Here is a 17736-nt window from a genome sequence, read left to right as displayed (position 1 = left end):
ATAAAGATTCTCACTGTTCAAAGGTTTGTTGTAAATTACTGAAGCAGAACAAACTGAAGAAAATGCTCCTTTTCAGAGGTCATCTCTCATTCAGGAAATGATGAAGGGAGTGCAGGAGGTAGTCAAACGAACACCTACATGTTATTTTAATAGTCACTTTTTTTTTTTTTTTTTTTTAAGTGAAAGGAAATGCATTTTTTTACAGCCACTTATGCTCCAAAGTTCGGGACCATGGAGTCTGTGACATGGGGTGTTATGTTTTAATTTTACTAAAGAAACTGAAAATGGCTATCAGTAAGAAAAAACATAAAGAATAGATGCTGACAGTACAGTTTTGCTCAGGAGATAACGAGACATTGAGAAAGCATGTTTACTGCACAATATTTGCTGGCATGAGAGTCATCAAAGATAAAAACACATTCAAAAGCTGCTCTAATTGCAAACAGTGGCATGGTGTTAGCACAATGAAATGGACTACAGAAGCCTTATGACAGAAACACAAGGATATTCTGGCTCCAAAGTAGGGCAGTGCTGATGTGGTGGACACTACTGTGTAATTGTATGCTACAATAGCAAAACAGAAACTTTGTGATGGAGAGAGGTTGGTTGGTTGTTTTTTTGAATCTTCACACTGCTTGAAACCTTGGGAACAGTTAGGTTTAGGGTTAGGGGTTTGGGTTAATAGGGGTTAGGGTTAGGCCTAATATTAGGGGGGAAGGACAAACCTTAATATTAAGGGGAAAGGCAAAAAAAATGATGGTGGGGGACCCAAAAATTGTGGGGGAACCCCCAAAATTGGGGGGAACCCCCAAAATTGGAGGGTAACCCCAAAACTGGGGGGACGAGGCCTCAAATTAGGGGAAGGAACCCCCAAATTGTGTGGAAGAACCCTGAAATGTAGAGGTGATACCCCAAAATTGAGGGGACCCCCCCCCCCAAAAAAAAAAAAAAAAAAAAAAAAAAAAAAGTTTGAGCTAATTCCAGCTGAAAAAGCTTCAGTTACTTGCTTGGTCATACGTAGTATGCTATCCAGTACATTGCATATCCAGTACATTGATTCTGATCAGGGCATACACTTTACTTCTAAAATAATAAAATTACTATGTCAATCATTAGGTATTCAGTGGGAATACCGTACTCTGTGGCACCCACAAAGCTCAGGAAAAGTAGAAAGAATGAATCAAATGATAAAACAACAATTGGCTAAGTTAATGATAGAGACAAAAATGCACTGGACGAAATGCTTACCATTGGCACTTTTAAACATAAGAACTAAACCACACAGTGGGACTGGATTATCGCCATATGAAATGTTATATGGTATGCCTTACTCTCAAGGGATGCCTCTAGGGAACAATGTAGTTGAGGATTGTATCATCCAGAAATACGTAATTACTATTGGAAGGAGATTACAAGAGCTAAGAAAAATTGGAATGATGGCTCAAACACCACCTTTAGGATTTACTATTCATAAGATACGACCAGGAGAGAAGGTCTTAATAAAAACCTGGAGGGAAGAATCATTGAACTCCCGATGGGAGGGACCGTACCTTGTTTTACCTACTCCTGAAACAGCTGCGAGAACAGCAGAAAGGGTTTGGACCCATGCATCCAGAGTAAAGGGACCAATAACTACCGAAGCTTGGAGGGTTGAGTCCACCCCTAGGGAACTGAAACTAAGGCTAAAGAGGGCTAGTATTCTGGCAACGAGGCTCTGCATGAATTAAGGGCACCAGATAAAGGGGACAAGCCCGAAGGGAGGAAAGGGAGAAGGCAAGACCTGGGGCAGGACCCTCCACTGCGGTGTGTATGGTCTACTGAGGGAGGCAACCCCTATGGGTATTGACTGTCGAGTGAGAGGGCCTCGATTGGACTTCTGCACTAAGGTCAGGTTGTCCCGAGAAAATAACATAAGAACCTATTTTTTTAAACCCATATAAAACTGTGATTCGTTTTCCAGGAGCTGGATCATCCCGACAGGCTGAACGGTAACACAAGCCTGAATTGACCCTGAAAGCAGGCCCAACCCCTTGATTGAAGGTGTTTGCCTATTATGATCCAGCTACGTGGGCAGAAGATGGATCCTGGGGCTATAGGACCCCAACATATATGCTTAATAGAATAATTAGGTTACAAGCTGTAATAGAAGCAATTGTAAATAAAACCAGAGATGCACTTGGATTAATTGCAAAGCAAAATACCAAGATGAGAACTGCTTTGTATCAAAATCGCTTAGCCTTGGATTATTTACTAGCACAAGAAGGAGTTGTCTGTGGAAAATTTAAGCTTAGTAATTGCTGTTTAGAAATTGATGATGGTGTTTCTTCCTAGTAGCTGGTAGAATGCTATGTTCTGGCTTAGGATAAGAAGAGTGCTGATAACATGCTGATGTTTTAATTGTTGCAGAGCAGTGCTTACACCAAGCCAAGGGTGTTTCAGCTTCTCACTCTGTCCTGCCAGCGGGCAGGCTGGGAGTGCAGCAAACTGGCCAAAGGGGGAGGAGGGCCGGACTGCTTGGGGTTAGGCTGGGCATCGGTCAGCGGGTGGTGAGCAATTGCATTGTGCATCACTTGTTTTCATACACAGTAGTAGTAGTACTATTATCATAATTATTGTCTTTATTATTACTGTTATTATTATTTACCTGTCTTTATCTCAACTCACAGGCTTCACTTTCCTGTTTCTCTCCCCCATCCCATAGAGGGAGGGAGGAGGGTGAGCAAACGGCTGTGTGGTGTTTAGCTGCTGGCCGGGTTAAACCACAACAGAAGGAAAAGCTGTAAGTGAACTTGTAAAAGAAATGAAGAACTTTGCATATGTCCCAATTCAAACTTGTAATGGAATCAAACTAGGAGGATTATGGGGGGTGGCTTTATGGGCGGTGATTGGTTTGCTAAAAAAAGGATGGTTTTATTGGGGATATGTGGAGGATTGTTAATAATTCCATATTTAATACCTTGTATTACTGGACTAATACACTCGGTTATACAAGGAATGCAAATATCTGCGGTACCTGTTGACCCAGAACCAGGGAAAGAGAAAACCCATTCTCTGATGATAATAAAAACAAACAAAGATCCAAAATTGATAACAATTCGGCAAGCATTGACTCGATTGGAAAGGAAAACACAAATCAATACCATGAAAAAGGAGATGGGGGATTATGAAATGTGTTCATCTGATTTGTGTCAATATGGAACAATGCTAGGGCTGCATGATATGATGTAATGTGACCTTCTATCTTACATACCCTTGTATAAACACAAGTCTAAGAAAAACAGAGCAGTTAGTGTATATAGTTTTTGTATCTTGCAAAGGAATGGTCCAGTAATTCGTGTCAATAGGGGATAAGAGAACAAAGGAGTTTCAGAATAACTGCTAACTGTTATGACTATTGCATGGGGCACTATGCAAGTCTCTGACATCCAGCCAAGATGGACAAAGGAGAAGAACAAGGGAAAAGCCTGGGAGGAAGACTATGAGCCTTTAGTACGAGAGACCCCCAGAGGGACCACCAGAGACTGATAACGCATGCACCAGTGGGTGGGTTCGGATTCCAGGAACTAATTATAATAACCCTCCTTTTCTAGAAGTAGTAACGGATATGTATTAGCCTAGGAGCATAAAAAACAGCTGCCTGATGTAATTTGTGTGCATCTTGGTCGAGCAGAGACTCCCAGCGCACCCAGTGCTGTTTGCTTACCTCTATTCATTTAATAAATTGTAAACTTTGATTGTAATCCTATCTGGGACTTAGTCATTTATTACAACAGACAACCTTATAAAATGCAGACAACCAGAATCCTTACCGCCATTAGGTGGAAATCACGGTGTAAGAAACATTACCACCTCAAAGAGTAAAAGCCTCAAAAGAAACGTGACTTGTAACAGGCCAGCAGCTGTGTATTTTCTGTGAAGCACCAGATAGAGTATGAACCTGGATTGCACAGTTAATGGGGAAACGGGAGGGTCCTGGTCCTTGGGAGGAAAACAAAAAAAGTATATAAACTGTGTATGGAATTAGTAGGCGCCCTCCTGCTTGCGGGACACCCGCCATTGTAATCTCAAATAAAAATGCTACTGTACTGAGATCCTCTCCTGAGCCTATGTTATTTCCCAAAGATTGATTCACAGTTTTAAGGTTTCAGGGATAGGGCACTAGGGTTGGGTTTCAGGGTAAGCGTTCTCAGGGTTTATGTTTAGGATTTTAAGGTTTTTAGTTTTAGGGTTGGAGTTTTAACGGTTAGGATTTTAGGGATTTGAGGGTTAGGGTTTTAAGGGTTTCAGGGTTAGCGTGTTAGGGTTTTAGAGTTTTTTGGGTTGTAGTGTTGATAGGTTTTTTAGGGTTAGGTTCTTAGGGTTTTATTTTTGGTCAGTTATTTACTGTTAGGGTTTTAAGATCTTAATTTTTGTTTCAGGTTAGGTTCTCCTGGGTTAGGGTTTTGAGCATCTTAATATTTTGGGTTGGGTTTGGGATTTGTGCGTCCTATTTTTTGGGGGTTTGGGATTTGAGCGTCTTAATTTTGTGGGTTTGGGATTTGAGCGTCTTAAGTGTTTGGGTTAGGGCTTTGAGGCATAGGACTTCAGGGATTTAGTGTGGTAGATAGTTTGGGTTAGGCCTGTAGGGGTTTCGAGGATTTTTAGGGTTAGGGCTTGAGGCTTTTATGTGTAAGGGCGGTAAGTAAAGATCGAGGTAATTCCAGATGGAAAAAGAAATCAGTTGCTTACTTGGTTGTATTGTCCTTTCACTATTCAAAGCTGCAGCAAAAGCATGGAGATTTTTGTTTCTAGAAACACCCCAGTTCTCCTGTCTGCACTCTGCATACTGTTGAGCTAAGCCTTATAAATAAATAAATAAACCCCAGCTGCTGCTCCTCCTCTTTTTGCTTTTTTGTGCTTTCCGTTCATGCGACCTCTGCCGCCACCTCCTGGTGGGAAGGGGTACTGCAGACGGCCGGGAAGCGCGCATGCGCGGTGATGCCCGCCTGCGCCCTCTGCCGCCACCTGCTGGCGGAGAAAGAGTACTGCAGGTGGCCGGGGGCCGCGCATGCGTGGTGGCGCCCACGGGTGCCCTCTGCTGTCACCTCCTGGTGGGAAAGGGGTACTGCAGGCGGCCGGGGGCCGCGCATGCGCGGTGGCGCCCGCGGACGCCCTCTTACGCCACATGCTGGTGGGAAAGCGATACTGCAGGCGGCCGGGGGGCACGCATGCGCGTTGCTTATTACGTCTCTTTTTTTTTGATGTGTAATTTCCTACGGTCCTTGATTTTTCTTCATATGTAAATGAAAGGTTTAGCTAATTCCCGTTGAAAATATTTCATTTACTTTCTTGGTTGTATTGTCCTTTCTGTGTTCAAAGCTGAGGTGAAAATACGGTAAATTTTGCTTCTATAGAACACTGCAGTACTTTTGTCTGCACTCCACATGCTGTAAACTAGGGATAGGGGGAAAATAAATAAATAAATAAATAAAAGAACACAGCTGCTGCTGCTCTCTTTCTTGTGGTTTGCCCCCTCCTCTTTCCCAGGTGATTGGGTTTGGGTGCTGGGCGGGGCCAAATGTTATAGAGCCCCGCCCAGCGCTTTGTTTATTCTTCTGTTAGCTACATGCAGGTTTCTTTTGGTGGGTCAGAGTCATGTGCGATCTTTTAGAGAGAACCAATCTTGTAGTATGTGCATTTATTGCATGAAGCTCTTTGGAGGTGATTAATTGTTATAGCACATTTATGGATAGGTTGTCAATGTTATTTTGTGTGTTTGCTTTGTTGTTCTAGGTCCCTCGTAATTTTTGCAGGGTTACAGGGCAGATGCCACCAGGTCTACCCCTTTTGTTGTTTTTGTTTTGTTTGATTTTTTTCTTATTTTCTTTTTCTTTTTCAGAAGGGGGTTTGGGATTTGAGCGTCCTATTTCTTTGGGTTTGGGATTTGAGCATCTTAATTTTGTGGGTTTGGGAATTGAGCGTCCTAATTTATTGGGTTAGGGGTTGTAGGCATGGGTCTTCAGGGGTTTACTGTGGTAAATAGTTAGGGTTAGGTCTGTCGAGGTTTCGAGGATTTTTAGGGTTAGGGATTGAGGCTTTTTTGTGTAAGGGCGGTAAGGGCTAGGGCTACAGTGAGTGCTGTTAAATGTAGTTCTCGAAAACTCAGCCTCTGATTGGCCATTCTGGCTGCCCAGGGAATTCTGGTAGATATAGTTTTCCGGCTCCAGGCTTTCGGTAGGCCATGTTGACTGCCCAGAGCATACCGGGAAATGTAGTTCTCGGACTCCGAACTTCCGGGAGGCCATGTTGGGTGCCCGGAGCATTCCGGGAAATGTAGTTCTGGGACTCCGAACTTCCGGGAGGCCATGTTGGGTGCCCGGAGCATACCGGGAAATGTAGTTCTGGGACTCCGAACTTCCGGGAGGCCATGTTGGGTGCCCGGAGCATACCGGGAAATGTAGTTCTGAGACTCCGAACTTCCGGGAGGCCATATTGGGTGCCCGGAGCATACCGGGAAATGTAGTTCTGGGACTCCGAACTTCCGGGAGGCCATATTGGGTGCCCGGAGCATACCGGGAAATGTAGTTCTGGGACTCCGAACTTCCGGGAGGCCATGTTGGGTGCCCGGAGCATACCGGGAAATGTAGTTCTGGGACTCCGAACTTCCGGGAGGCCATGTTGGGTGCCCGGAGCATACCGGGAAATGTAGTTCTGGGACTCCGAACTTCCGGGAGGCCATGTTGGGTGCCCGGAGCATACCGGGAAATGTAGTTCTGGGACTCCGAACTTCCGGGAGGCCATGTTGGGTGCCCGGAGCATACCGGGAAATGTAGTTCTCGGACTCCGAACTTCCGGGAGGCCATGTTGGGTGCCCGGAGCATACCGGGAAATGTAGTTCTGGGACTCCGAACTTCCGGGAGGCCATGTTGGGTGCCCGGAGCATCCTGGGAAATGTAGTTCTGGGACTCCGAACTTCCGGGAGACCATGTTGGGTGCCCGGAGCATACCGGGAAATGTAGTTTTGGGACTCCGAACGTCCGGGAGGCCATGTTGCGTGCCCGGAGCATACCGGGAAATTAAGTTCTCAGGAACTAGGGCTGGGGCTAGGGTTAGAGTTTAGGGTGAGGGTTGGGGTTAGGGGTTAGGGTTAGGGCTTGTGAATGCTGGTTCTCAGTGTTTGCAGACGACAGTGAGCGTGTTTAAACTAATTCCAGTTGAAGACGTTTCAGTTACTTGCTTGGTGACATTATCAGTTCAACATTAAAAGCTGCAGCAAAAGCAAAAGGGGATTTTTGCTTCTAGAAACACCACAGGTCTCTTATCCGCTCTCTGAATTTTTTTGAGATAAAACAGATTTTAAAAAAAAAAGGAAAAAAAAACACAGCTGCTTCTTTTGCTCTCTTCCTACTTTCTTGTGCTTTGCCCCTCCCCTTTCCCAGGTGATTGGGTTTGGGTGCTGGGCGGGGCTAAATGCTATATGAGCCCCAGGCATGGCATCAGAGAGCTCATTCTGCCTGGGCTGCCCTTTGGGGTAAGTGTTTTGCTTTTCCTTCAGTCACTTGCAGGGTTCTCTAGGCAGACTGGAGCCTATGGATTTCTGGATTTTAAGTGCTTGGAATTCACTTAGTAGAGGGATGTTTAGTAGGGGCTGCTGGCTCACTATTTTTTTTGGGATGGTAGGATACTCTTCTGTTTTTGAGCTATATTTTAGTCTCTAGATGTATAAACCCACTTCTGTAACTCACCAGAGGACTAAAACCAGCTTGACTGCGTGCTACATGTGGCTTGGCAGTGTAGATGCAGCATTACCAAGAGACTGAGCAGGGTTGTATCAGAGTCACCTCTTTCATCTGCAAAGGGTAAGTCTGTAACTACCCCTGCCTGGGCTGCTGTGTGTGCATGTCTTTTTGGCATTTGTGGAGCTCGGTTGTTTTTTTTTTCTTTTTTGTGTGTATGTTCAAAGTTTTTTTTTTTTTTTTTTTTGAGGGGCAAACAGTGTGTGTGCTGAGTGTGGTTGGCAGGAGGATGCGTGGAGCTGCTCAGTACTGGTAGGTTTGGTTTCTCGGAGTGTGCAGCATCCTTCCTGTGCGATGCAACTGATTGTTGGGCGGGAATGTTCCAGCTTGTGTGTGTTGGGCTATGTAGCTTGTGTAGTGTGTGTTGTGTAGCCCGGGAGGAGTTTGCTGTGGCGCTGTGAGCAAAGAATCTCAGAGGTGGTGAGCAGCTGAAGTACTGAAGCTGGGAAGAGAGAGGTCTTGCAGCAGGTACGCTGTGGCTGTGAGGTGCTTCAGAGTGTGCGTTTCTCTTGTCTCTGCAGGTGCTTTGTGCAGTCGTGGACAGGGAAGGGAAATCCTCATGTCATGAAGCTCTGAGGGAAGGTGAGTGTTGTCAGCCTGGTCATCCCTTATCCAAAGAGAAGGGAAGATTGTTTGGTGTTTGATTGTTTTGGCGTATAATCTGTTCTGCACCTAGATTTTTCTTTCTACATAAAAAAAAAATGTTTGAGCTATTTCAAGTTAAGCAATTTCCAGTTACTTGCTGGGCCGTATTGTCCTTTTAATATTCAAAGCTGCAGCAAAAGCATGGGGATTGTTCCTTCTAGAAACAGCCCAGTTCTCTTGTTTGCAGTCTGCTTGCTGTTGAGCTAAAGCAGATTTCAAAAAAAACAAACAACAACAACAAAAAAACACACACAAACAACAACAACAAAAAACCACCATTGGGTTATTTGTTGTGAATGCAACGATCATTTAATCCCTTTGTTGTCCCAGGTGGAGTGGATGATACTGGCTGCACTGTTAGAGCTTGGATTTGGAGAGGAAGAGGTGAGCACAATTGTATGTTGCATCAGTACTATTCAGCATTGTGGAGCAGGTGGGCATCATGGCTGGCGTGTTAGTGAAAGCTGGTACTCTGTTTTTGCAGCTGATGATGAGCCTGGCAGTTGACTAAGATGACCATCGGTGCCTGTGTATGTCTTGAGGCGGAGGGACTTTACCATCCAGCAACCTGAGAGCTAAGTGCATCATATTCGGTTTGAGATCGCGTCTGTTTCCATCCTCACTCTTGCAGAAATCATCTGGGCCGCATCAGGAGCTCTTGCTTGGGAATCGAATTCCTAAATGTCTTCTTAGGGGGTTTCTCAGTCCCCATCATTCTGGTCTCTTGTCTTGAAGGCAGGCTTTTTAGGCCTCCATCATCCCAGTTCTGGCAGTTCTTCCAGTCGCGTGTCGTGACATTTGAGTCTCTCCTTGGGTCTGGTGCAGAGCACCTGTTCTGACTTGCTGTTGCTGTAGGGCTTTCCTCTGGGGGTCACTTTTTCTTGCGCCTAGTGTTGTGTGTTTTGTTTGTAGTGTTTGTGGCGTGCCTGTGTATGTATGTGTTTGGTCTGGAGCTGCCCTGCCTGGCAGTTAGTGATGACAGCTAACGTGGCAGGTCATGGGTGAGCTAATACATTGTCTGGACTGTTTTGGCAAAGACATCCGGTCTGCCTCTGGGCACGTACTGAAGGGCAGCTGGCACAGTCATCTCTGTGGTGTGTGGCAGATGTTGGGGGTGGGAGAGTTGAGCTGCTTGCGAGCAGCTGTGCTTGCATAGCACTTGAACGGTGTGCTTGAGGAGGTCTGTCGAATCTTGAAAGCTTACAGATATGGGGTTTTGAATTTTTTATTTTTATTTCTATCCTGTCCCCAGTAGAGCGTAAACCTTTGGAGGAACCTGTCACAAGAAAGAGCTCCTTCTTGAACTGTTCAGCACTCCGTAGGCAGCTCGGTGACTGACTTGATCTCCTTCTGAGGTGCTGAGGTATGGGGGCTTATGTTTTCAAATGATAATATTGTAAATGGGGTCCCTTTGTGTTGTTGAGGGATGGGTGCTAATGCTGGCAGCTGAATGATTATCTTGTGACTGTGTTTCCCTTTGTTCAGGCTGAAAGGCAGTGTGCAGTCCAGGACGTAATGACCTGAGGTGCCTCTGGAGTGACTGGTGCGTGATGAGCAGAGGTAGCTGTTATTTTTGGGGTGCGGTTCTCAGTGCAGTTATTTTCTTACATCCAATAGAGTAAAATTCCAGTTTGCCTTTTAGAGGTGCTATAAGTGGGTAAAGAGAAGAGATGGAAGCATCTGCCATGTGGGGCAGGCCAGCGGCTGAGGTACGGGAGGGGATGAGAGTATGTGATTTTTTTCTGGGGATGGAATGGAATTAATTTTGTTGGTGTATAATCTGTTCTCCTCCTGGATTTTTCTTTCAATGTAAATAAAAGTTTGAGCTAATTCCAGTTAAGAAAGTTCCAGTTACTTGCTGGGTCGTATTGTCCTTTTAATATTCAAAGCTGCAGCAAAAGCATGGGGATTGTTTCTTCTAGAAATACCCCAGCTCTCTTGTTTGCACTCTGCATGCTGTTGAGCTAAGGCAGATTTAAAAAAAAAAATACAGGATACACACACAAAAAACAACAACAACAAAAAACACCATTGGCTGACTTGTTGTGAACGCAACGATCATTTAATCCCTTTGTTTTCCCAGGTGGAGTGGATGGTACTGTCTGCGCTGTTGGAGCTTGGACTCAGGGAGGAACACGTGAGCACAATCGTATATTGCATCAGTAGTAGTCAGCATTCTGGAGGAGGTGAGCAATGGGGCTGGCGTCCTAGTGAATGCTGTTTCTCTGTTTCTCCTGTCTGCACTCTGCATGCTGTGGAGCTAAGCCATATAAGGAAGTTAATAAAACCACAGCTGCTGCTGCTCCTCTTTCTGCTTTTTTTATGCTTTCCCCCTGCACTTTCCCAGGTGATTGGCTTCAGGTTCCAGGTGGGACCTAATGGTAACTGAGTTGAAGGTATGCCATGAGAGAGATCCTTCTGCCTGGGCTGCACTTTTGGGTAAGTGCTTTGTTTTTCCTTCAGTTGTTTGGAGGGTTCTTTAGGTGGGTCAGAGTCTATGGACTGATGCGTTTTGATGTAGAAACTGGTACTCGGTACTCCTATCTTTTTGAGGTGAAAACTGGTAGGATCTGTCACTGTAAAGCAATCTAGTAGTAGGTGCCTGTATTGCACACAACTCTTCTTCAGGTGAGTAGTTGTTATAGCAGTTTTACGGATAGTATGGTGATGTTACTTTGTGTGTTTTTTGGTTCTGGGTCCCTTCTGATTTTTGCAGAATTACGGGGCTTTCTGTGAGCCTTTGCATCTATGTCAAATCTTATCAAAGTCATAACCTTGCTGTCAAAGTGATGGAGCAGGGTTTAGGAGAAATGTATGATGGAGGCTCCTGGTGTGAGCATGTGTTTGAAAATGGCAGCAGTGGGCATGAAAGGGGTAGTCTGTTTCAAGTTTAGGGACAGCTTGTTATATTTGTGGAGCTTTTGTCTGTGTGATTTCTGTCAGTTGAGTCTTTAGACCTTGCAGCCTTCTAGTCTTGATGTCCTTGAATTTACATATTAGAAGAACGTTTATGAGGGGTTTCCAGGTAGTTGTTTTTGGGAAACAGTGGGGTAATGTCTCTTGACCGCATGAGTGCAGTAGTGCCTAGAGAGTGAGCAGGCTCACCTTCTTCTTCTCTGCAGAATAAGTCCGCCCGGGCCCATTTCGGCGCGGCGCCGCCCGGGCCCATTTCGGCGCGGCGCCGCCCGGGCCCATTTCGGCGCGGCGCCGCCCGGGCCCATTTCGGCGCGGCGCCGCCCGGGCCCATTTCGGCGCGGCGCCGCCCGGGCCCATTTCGGCGCGGCGCCGCCCGGGCCCATTTCGGCGCGGCGCCGCCCGGGCCCATTTCGGCGCGGCGCCGCCCGGGCCCATTTCGGCGCGGCGCCGCCCGGGCCCATTTCGGCGCGGCGCCGCCCGGGCCCATTTCGGCGCGGCGCCGCCCGGGCCCATTTCGGCGCGGCGCCGCCCGGGCCCATTTCGGCGCGGCGCCGCCCGGGCCCATTTCGGCGCGGCGCCGCCCGGGCCCATTTCGGCGCGGCGCCGCCCGGGCCCATTTCGGCGCGGCGCCGCCCGGGCCCATTTCGGCGCGGCGCCGCCCGGGCCCATTTCGGCGCGGCGCCGCCCGGGCCCATTTCGGCGCGGCGCCGCCCGGGCCCATTTCGGCGCGGCGCCGCCCGGGCCCATTTCGGCGCGGCGCCGCCCGGGCCCATTTCGGCGCGGCGCCGCCCGGGCCCATTTCGGCGCGGCGCCGCCCGGGCCCATTTCGGCGCGGCGCCGCCCGGGCCCATTTCGGCGCGGCGCCGCCCGGGCCCATTTCGGCGCGGCGCCGCCCGGGCCCATTTCGGCGCGGCGCCGCCCGGGCCCATTTCGGCGCGGCGCCGCCCGGGCCCATTTCGGCGCGGCGCCGCCCGGGCCCATTTCGGCGCGGCGCCGCCCGGGCCCATTTCGGCGCGGCGCCGCCCGGGCCCATTTCGGCGCGGCGCCGCCCGGGCCCATTTCGGCGCGGCGCCGCCCGGGCCCATTTCGGCGCGGCGCCGCCCGGGCCCATTTCGGCGCGGCGCCGCCCGGGCCCATTTCGGCGCGGCGCCGCCCGGGCCCATTTCGGCGCGGCGCCGCCCGGGCCCATTTCGGCGCGGCGCCGCCCGGGCCCATTTCGGCGCGGCGCCGCCCGGGCCCATTTCGGCGCGGCGCCGCCCGGGCCCATTTCGGCGCGGCGCCGCCCGGGCCCATTTCGGCGCGGCGCCGCCCGGGCCCATTTCGGCGCGGCGCCGCCCGGGCCCATTTCGGCGCGGCGCCGCCCGGGCCCATTTCGGCGCGGCGCCGCCCGGGCCCATTTCGGCGCGGCGCCGCCCGGGCCCATTTCGGCGCGGCGCCGCCCGGGCCCATTTCGGCGCGGCGCCGCCCGGGCCCATTTCGGCGCGGCGCCGCCCGGGCCCATTTCGGCGCGGCGCCGCCCGGGCCCATTTCGGCGCGGCGCCGCCCGGGCCCATTTCGGCGCGGCGCCGCCCGGGCCCATTTCGGCGCGGCGCCGCCCGGGCCCATTTCGGCGCGGCGCCGCCCGGGCCCATTTCGGCGCGGCGCCGCCCGGGCCCATTTCGGCGCGGCGCCGCCCGGGCCCATTTCGGCGCGGCGCCGCCCGGGCCCATTTCGGCGCGGCGCCGCCCGGGCCCATTTCGGCGCGGCGCCGCCCGGGCCCATTTCGGCGCGGCGCCGCCCGGGCCCATTTCGGCGCGGCGCCGCCCGGGCCCATTTCGGCGCGGCGCCGCCCGGGCCCATTTCGGCGCGGCGCCGCCCGGGCCCATTTCGGCGCGGCGCCGCCCGGGCCCATTTCGGCGCGGCGCCGCCCGGGCCCATTTCGGCGCGGCGCCGCCCGGGCCCATTTCGGCGCGGCGCCGCCCGGGCCCATTTCGGCGCGGCGCCGCCCGGGCCCATTTCGGCGCGGCGCCGCCCGGGCCCATTTCGGCGCGGCGCCGCCCGGGCCCATTTCGGCGCGGCGCCGCCCGGGCCCATTTCGGCGCGGCGCCGCCCGGGCCCATTTCGGCGCGGCGCCGCCCGGGCCCATTTCGGCGCGGCGCCGCCCGGGCCCATTTCTCATGTGGAGCTACTGAGCAGGTGAGGTAAAGGAGCTGGGAACACAGAGGTATTGCACAACTGTATGTTGCATCAGTAGTAGTGAGCGTTGTCCAAGAGGTGGTTATCAGGGCTGGCGTGCTAGTGAATGCTGGTTCTCTGTTTTTGCAAGTGATGATGAACCTGTTTGACATAATTCCATTTGAAAAAGTTCCAGTTACTTGAATGGTTGTGCTGTCCTTTCAATATTAAAAGCTGCAGCAAAAGCATAGGGATTGTTGCTTCTAGAAACACTCCAGGTCTCTTGTCTGCTCTCTGCATGTTGTTTAGGTAAAACTGATTTAAAAAAAATACAGGAAACACACACAAAAAACAAACAAACAAAACACATTTGGCTGAGTTGTTGTGAACGCAGTGATCATTTAATCCCTTTGTTTTCCCAGGTGGTGTGGATGATACTGGCTGCACTGTTGGAGCTTGGACTCGGAGAGGAACACGTGAGCACAATTGTCTGTTGCATCAGCAGTAGTCAGCATTGTGGAGAAGGTGAGCAATGGGGCTAGCGTCCTAGTGAATGCTGTTTCTCTGTTTTTGCAGCTGATGATGAGCCTGGCAGTTGACTAAGATGACAATCAGTGCCTGTGCATTTCTTGAGGCGGTGGGACTTTACCATCCAGCAACCTGAGAGCTAAGTTGGGGGGCACCTGGTATTTGCATATCTGGGGTGGCTAATGGGAGCTGGGAGGCAGAGCAGCATGGAACCAGCTGGCTGAATAGACTTGGTGCCACTGTGAGGGTGGTTCAGGCTGGGTCACGTTCAGGCTGCTTGTGGCTGGGTCACCAGGCTAATAGAAGGAGCGGGATTATTTTGTAGCGTGAGTGCGTGTGCCAGGCCGGACAGTTTCCTTCAGTTAGTCTGTCTTGTAGTGTTGCTTCTGCAACGTCTGTTCTGTGCTTCTCGGGTCTTGATATCTTCCTGGCTTTTTAGACTGGACTGACCAGACAGGCGACTTGGTAGCGGTGCTGAAGGGCCTCAATGCTTGTTTTGTCGTCATGACTCTGATCTGAGCACTTCTTGTCTTGCAGTCGCTGCTTGAAGTGGGGATCTGTTTCAGGTCTTGTGCGTCATACTCGGTTTGAGATCGCGTCTGTTTCTATCCTCAATCTTGCAGAAGTCATCTGGGCCATATCAGGAGCTCTTGCGTGGGAATTGAATTCCTAAGCGTCGTCTTATGGGGTTTTCACTCCCCATCCTTCTGGTCTCTTGTCTTGAAGGCAGGCCTTTTAGGCCTCCATCATCCCAGTTCTGGCTGTTGCTTCCAGTCACGTGTGGTGACATTTGAGTCTCTCCTAGGGTCTGGTGCAGAGCACCTGTTCTGACTTGCCGTTGCTGTAGGGCTTTCCTCTGGGGGTCACTTTTTCTTGCGCCTAGTGTTGTGTGTTTTGTTTGTAGTGTTTGTGGCGTGCCTGTTTGTGTGTACGTGTTTGGTCTGGAGCTGTGCTGCCTGGCAGTTAGTGATGACAGCTAACGTGGCAGTGCATGGGTGTACTAATACATTGATGGGACTGTGTTGGTGAAGACATCCGGTTTGCCTCTGGGCACTTGCTGAAGGGCATCTGGCACAGTATATCTGTTTGCGAGCAACTGCTCGTTTACCTCTATTCATATAATAAGTTGTAAAATTTAATTGCAATCCTATTTGGGACCCAGTCGTATATGATACCAGGGGGCTTGTCCGGGAGGGCTTTGGTTCCTGAGTTCTTATTTGATCTAGGAGAGGCGCCCCAGCATTTGGTGGCTGCTGTTCAAGTCTGGTCGGGACTAATGGCATCTTGAACCTGAATAAAGGTAAGCTAAGGTTTTGATTTTTTTTCAGCTCCCTTGCTGGTTGCAGCACTATATTTTGCCCGTAATTCTGCGTGTGAAGATCTCAATAAAGACAACAAAGTCGTAAGTGTTTAAAGTGTATACTGTTCTGTTGGATGGGTTTTGGTTGCCTGTGTGTGTAAGAGTGTGACTGAGACGGAATTTAGTTCCGAAGCGATTGTGGAGGTCTTCTTTACCACGGTTCCAATGTCCCGCGAGGGACTTGGCCGGTGAAGGACCGAAGGGATTCCTATAGGATTTGTGGGTGGGTGATAGATCTTAAATCCTCTTTAAGACACTCTTATTAAGGTAACCAAGGGCTGTGGGAATTGCCAGAGTAACATTCCTAGATGGGTGAGACAAAACCGAAGACCAGGGACCAGAAGAAAGAGAGCAAATTATCAGACATACCACCAGAAAGTCCATTAGGAATAACGGTTAGAAACTGGAACGAGAGAGGCCCCAGAAACGTAAAAAGTAAATAAAAAATGGTCCAGTATTGTGTGATAGAATGGCCAAAGGAGCCTTTAAGACCGCATGTCTTTCGGCCCGTTTTAGGATCCTTTGAAGACTGTATTTGTCAGGCCTTAAATACACATGTTAATTCGAAGGAACCTTTTTGCCGGGAAGAAAGTGATTATGCAGGATTATGGATCAGGAGGACTTCACGTCCTTTTACAGCCTTAATATTTACACTAAAAGCAGGTAAGAAATTTTGAAGAAGAAGAACAGGAAAAATAAAAAGATAATAAACGGGAGCCGTTGGATAACCTACCATCTCCATATCCTAACAATCCACCTCCGGTGGTGTACTGGGTCTGGCTGGAATGTTAACTTTCCCGGCAGCAGCCCATACAGTGCTGTACTCTGTAGTTGTAGCTGGAACAGCAGCGTTATCACACCAGTGTTGTGTCTACTGCTGAGCAGCAGTGGCACAGTATTGGGCCTTTCTCTAATCCTCCTAGGGGATGGGCAAAAAGCGAGGAGAGAAACATCACTAGGGCAGCTGACCTAAACCAATCAAAGGGATAATCCATACCATGTGCTGTCACACTCAGCAATAAAAGGTGGAAACAGGAAGAAGAGGGGAGGGGTGGGCTCTCGTTGAGAAGACGTCGGTCCTCCTCTCGAACACCAGCCGCGTGCGTTGAGGCCTTGCTTCAAGGACGTGGTCAATCATCGCTCATTTGTGGGAAGTAGAGAGCAATTTCTTTCCTCTGCACTTCCATATAGCTTTCATTTATTTTGTTTGTTTGTTTTCCTCCCTTCTTTTTGTTTTCCCTTTTCCCCTCCCTTTTCCCCTTTCCCTTTTTATTTCCCCTTAGTTATATTGCTTAGTTCATGGTAGTCTTTATTTAATTGTTATAATTATTTCCCTTTAATTAAATTATCCTTATCTCAACCCGTGAGCTGTTCTTTGCTTTACTTCTCCCCTTCCTCATCTAAAGGAAAGGGAGTGAGAGAGCGGTTGTGGGGTTTAGCTGCCAAGCACGGTAAAACCACCACAGGTGGCTGTGGTATCTCCAGCAGTACCACCATTGCCCCTGCTTCCACCACCATGAGCACCAGAATGAGACCGACCTCCGGCTGCATTCATGAGAAGTAGGACTGCCGTATCTGAGAGAGCTCCTCTATATCCTTTAAGGGAGGTAACTGGTGTATAACTGGGTTGGAGTTTTAACAGGGTTTTAAGGGTTTCAGGGTTAGCGTGTTAGGGTTTTAGAGTTTTTTTTGGGATGGAGTGTTGCTACGATTTTTAGGGTTAGGGTCCTAGGGTTTTATTTTTGGTCAGTTATTTAGGGTTAGTGTGTTAAGATCCTTTTTTTTTTTTTTTTTTTTTTTTTTTCAGGTTAGGTTCTCCAGGGTTAGAGTTTCGAGCGTCCTAATTTTTTGGGTTACGATGTTGAGCGTCCCAATGTTTTGTGTTAGGGCTTTGGGTGTTAAGCATCTGAATTTTTGGGTTAGAGTTTTGAGCGTCCTGATGTTTTGAGTGAGGGTTTTGAGCATCCTAGTGTTTTGGGTTGGCTTTGTGTTTTGAGCATCTTAATTTTGGGGTTACGTCTTTAAGCGTCCTAATTTTGTTGTTTAGGGCTTTGAGAATCCTATTGCTTTGGGTTTGGGTTTTGAGCGTCCTAAGTGTTTGGGTTAGGGCTTTTAGGCATAGGACTTCGGGGGTTTAGTGTGGTAAACAGTTGGGATTAGGCCTGTAGGGGTTTCACAGTTTTTTAGTGTTAGGGCTTGAGGCTATTTTGAAAGGGCAGTAAGTGCTTGGGTTCCAGTGAGTGCTGGTAAATGTATTTCTCGAATACTCGGCCTGTGATTGGTCAAGCCAGCTGCCTGGGGAATGCTGGTAGGCATAGTTTTCTGGCACCAGGCTTCCGGGAGGCCATGTTTGGTGCC

At 49.5% G+C, this 17736-nt stretch overlaps 1 long non-coding RNA gene across 5 annotated transcripts; it reads left to right on the top strand.

Annotated features, from left to right (window-relative positions):
- Window positions 1–7101: 7101 nt before the first annotated feature.
- LOC119718528 (uncharacterized) lies at window positions 7102–17087 on the top strand. 5 transcript variants are annotated; one of them, XR_011803792.1, is made up of 10 exons: window positions 7102–7510; window positions 7728–7838; window positions 8297–8357; window positions 8751–8804; window positions 8905–9783; window positions 9906–9963; window positions 10504–10606; window positions 10768–10859; window positions 13913–13966; window positions 14067–17087. It is a non-coding gene; the product is annotated as an uncharacterized lncRNA (long non-coding RNA). The 5 variants fall into 5 exon arrangements; XR_011803791.1 differs by lacking the exon at window positions 7102–7510 and having other exon boundaries at window positions 7517–7838; XR_011803795.1 differs by lacking the exon at window positions 7102–7510 and having other exon boundaries at window positions 7517–7838; window positions 13913–14015; window positions 15347–17087.
- Window positions 17088–17736: the final 649 nt, after the last annotated feature.

The sequence above is a fragment of the Anas platyrhynchos genome, chromosome 16, assembly GCF_047663525.1.
Source record: "Anas platyrhynchos isolate ZD024472 breed Pekin duck chromosome 16, IASCAAS_PekinDuck_T2T, whole genome shotgun sequence".
NCBI lineage: Eukaryota > Metazoa > Chordata > Aves > Anseriformes > Anatidae > Anas > Anas platyrhynchos.
This window is presented reverse-complemented; position numbering and strand designations above follow the sequence as displayed.